This window comes from Cynocephalus volans, chromosome X (assembly GCF_027409185.1).
Source record: "Cynocephalus volans isolate mCynVol1 chromosome X, mCynVol1.pri, whole genome shotgun sequence".
Classification (NCBI taxonomy): Eukaryota; Metazoa; Chordata; class Mammalia; order Dermoptera; family Cynocephalidae; genus Cynocephalus; species Cynocephalus volans.
Genome location: NC_084478.1, coordinates 147443647 through 147447041, shown reverse-complemented (window position 1 = coordinate 147447041; position 3395 = coordinate 147443647). Strand labels below are relative to the sequence as shown.

At 44.4% G+C, this 3395-nt stretch overlaps 1 pseudogene; it reads right to left on the bottom strand.

Moving 5' to 3' along the window:
- Positions 1–1314: 1314 nt before the first annotated feature.
- LOC134366571 (hepatoma-derived growth factor-related protein 3-like) lies at positions 1315–1921 on the bottom strand (annotated as a pseudogene).
- Positions 1922–3395: the final 1474 nt, after the last annotated feature.

Sequence of the window (3395 nt, the reverse complement as noted above, 5' to 3'; positions counted from 1 at the left end):
TTAATGAAAAAGCACAGTGTACATAGGGCTGATGTGCCCACCTTGAAACTTTTTTTGAAATGACCTTTCAAATTATAGATGTGATAATGTGCTCATGTGCATGACCTAGACATTTCAGAAGAGTATGTTGAATTTAAATCACTGAAAATCCATCTAACACTCACGGTTATATTGGTATATTTCCAATTAGGATTTTCTGTGAAAATAGACATTGTTGTATTGTGTTATTTTATAAAGTAGATAACTTTACGGTCTGATAGCCCTGAGTGCCTCAGGAGAGCATAGTGCGCAAAGGAACGTTTGTAGCCTCCTGCTCAGAGAGTAATTTCTTTTCTTCTTTAAATGTGATATCTACCCAACCAACCAATTCACTGTTGTCACTGTTTCCCTGTTAGCTGCTGTTTTAGTCCATTTTGTGTTGCTCTAACAGAAATACCTGAGACTGGGTAATTTATAAAGGAAAGAGGTTTATTTGGCTTACGATTCTGGGACAGCTGCATCTGGCACGGGCCTCAGGCTGCTTCTACTCATGGCGGAAAAGTGGCAGGCAGCCAGTGGGTACGAGCAGATCACATGGCGAGAGGAAGAGAGAGAGAGAGAGAGAAGGTGCCAGGGTCCTTTAAACAATCAGCTCTCGTGGAACTAATAGAGCGAGAACTCACTCACTACCCCTCCTCCCCCAGGGAGAGCATTAATCCATTCATGAGGGATCTGCCCCCATGACTTAGTCAGGTTCTACCACTGCCACATTGGGGATCAAATTTCCATATGAGTTTTGGAGGGGACAACACATCCAAACTCCATCAAAAACATTGTTTAGATCTTGTGTTTCTCTATTGATTTTTTGCCTAGATGATCTGTCTAATGATGAGAGTGGGGTGTTCAGGTCCCCCACTATTATGGTGTTAGTGTCTCTTTCTTTAGATCTAATAGTGTTTGCTGTGTACATCTGGCTGCTCCAACATTGAGTGTTGCTGATGTTGGGTAAAGGCACGAAAATGATGACCATAACTGCCTTAATAAAAGGACCCTAGACATGTATAAGTCTGTGAAAAAGTCTTGATAATCCTTAGTGGTTAAGGGCAACGTCATGCAACCAAATAACATGAAATTAAATCAATAACTTTTAAAAAGGCTAAAATGTTTTCCCCCCAAACACAACAGAGAGGAATGTGAGTAGTGTACATACAGATGGGGGTTCTGTCAATGACAGCGAGGACTATGTGTTGGTTCATACCAAATCCAAGAATATTAGACAACCAAACATGTAAGCTTCTTGTAGTTTCTCTTAATATGCAGCATTCATTATCGTAGTTAGGTCGCTTCACTGGTTTTCTGCGGGTCTGAAGTGTGTTTCTTGTGTGATTGCTGGAATCTCCACCTTCAGAGCTACTTTTGTTTTGCTCTTCTTTGCAGTCGGTGTCATCTTCATTTCCTGGAGATTTCCGGGACTGTTTAGAGGATTTCTTTGAAGTGTATGGTTTTTTCCATTTTGAGCCTTCTTTTTCATTCTTTCTTTTGCCTTTTCCATCTTCTTCTCTATCATCTTCTTCCTCGCTGCTTGCATCTGCAGTATTTCCACCTCTCCCTCAGTTTCTGAAGAGCTCTGTTGCTGAATTGCCTGGCATCCAGTAAACTTTACTCCTGGGTTATTTTCTATTTCCCAATAATCCTTCATTAGGTCTCTTTCATTTGTTTGACTTTCCAAACTTGTGTTTGTATTCCTTATATGGAAAAAGGTCTTTAGGACCTAGAAATGCAGTTCCATGGGTGCCAAAAAAGAAGATAGGGCACTTGTTTGCTGGAGGCTTCACAGCTCCTTCTGGGAGTTATCAATACGGGCTGGCCAGTGCCGGTAGCACTTCATCTTGGCCAAGACCAGTTCACCCGCTTTGTACTCGCAGGGCCACGGACGCGCCATCCCGGCTGTTCCTCTTCTCTTGGTCGTCCTTGGTTGCTGCAGAGAGGCTGGGAGGCCATCGCTCCTCCCGTGGGCCGACGGACTGCGCCGTGCTCCCTGCGGGCCTCAAGCTGGGCGGGCAGGCAGACAAGTGGCTGCTCTGACGAGGGGGAGCGGCGAGGCAGCGGTTGAGGTGAGGGGTGGGCGGGGGGCACCCTTGGCTGGTAATTTTTGTCCTTTAGTATTTTGAATTTATCATCCCATGCTTTTCTGGCTTTTAAGGTTTCTGATGAAAAGTCTGATGTTAGATTGGGGCTTCCTTATAGGTGACTTGCCGCTTCTTTCTTGCAGCTTTTAAGATTCTCTCTTTGTTTTTGAGCTTTGCCAGTTTGACCATAACATGTCTTAGAGAGGACCTTTTTGGGTTTGAATATGTTTAGAGATCTTGGGGACCCTGAATCTGAAGATCTGTGACTTTCCCTGTATCTGAGAAGTTTTCTGCTGTTATTTCATTGAATATATTTTCAGTTCCATTTCCTTTTTTCTCCCCTTCTGGAATACCCATGATTCAGATATTTAAATGCTTAAGGTTGTCTGTTATCTCTCTTAGATTTTCTTCAGTTAAAAAAAATTTTTTTTTCTTTTTTCTGGTTTGCCTGTGTTAATTTAAGCAGCCTGTCTTCGAGATCAGAAATTCTCTCTTCTGCTTATTCAAGTTTGCTGGTTATACTCTGCTGTGTTTTTTATTTGGTTGAATGAATCCTTCAGCTCCACAAGCCCTGCTAGATTCTTTGTCAGGGTATTGATTTCTTTGTACCTTTCTCCTTTCAGATCCTGTATATTTTTTCTCATTTCATTGTGTTGTCTAATTGAGTTTTCTTGTATCTCATTTAGTTTCCTTAGAATTGTTGCTTTAAATTCCTTGTCAGTCATTTCGAGGATTTCCTGTTCTATAGGATCTAGAGCTTGAGAGTTGTTATTTTCCTTTGCTGGTGGTGTACTTTTTTGACTTTTCATATTTGTGGTGTCTTTTGTTTGGTGTTTAGTCATTGTGGCAGGGGGTATCATGGTCCACTCCTTCCACCCTGATGTCTGGCCTGCGTCCTGAAGGGACTGCTAATTCTGGGCAGCAGGAACTAGCCTGGGCTGGGGGTCCCACAGTGCCTGCCTGTTCTGGCATGGCTGGCTTGGGGCGTGTGGGCCCAGCAGCTCTTGGGCCTCTCTGGGCGGCACGGACTGGCCTGGACTGGGGGTCCTGCGGCACCTTCCTGTTCTGGCGCAGCTGACTTGGGGCATGTGGACCCGGCAGCTCTTGGGCCTCTCTGTGTGGTGGGGACTGGCCTGGGCTCGGGGTACTGTGGTGTGTGGCTCCTGCCTGTTAGGCACGGCTCTTGGGCCTCCTGTTGTTATTATTTAATAGTTGCAAGTGGTTTGATTTGTGGGAGAGAGTGATGCTAGGAACCGTCCACTCCCCCATCTTGACTGGAAGCCCATC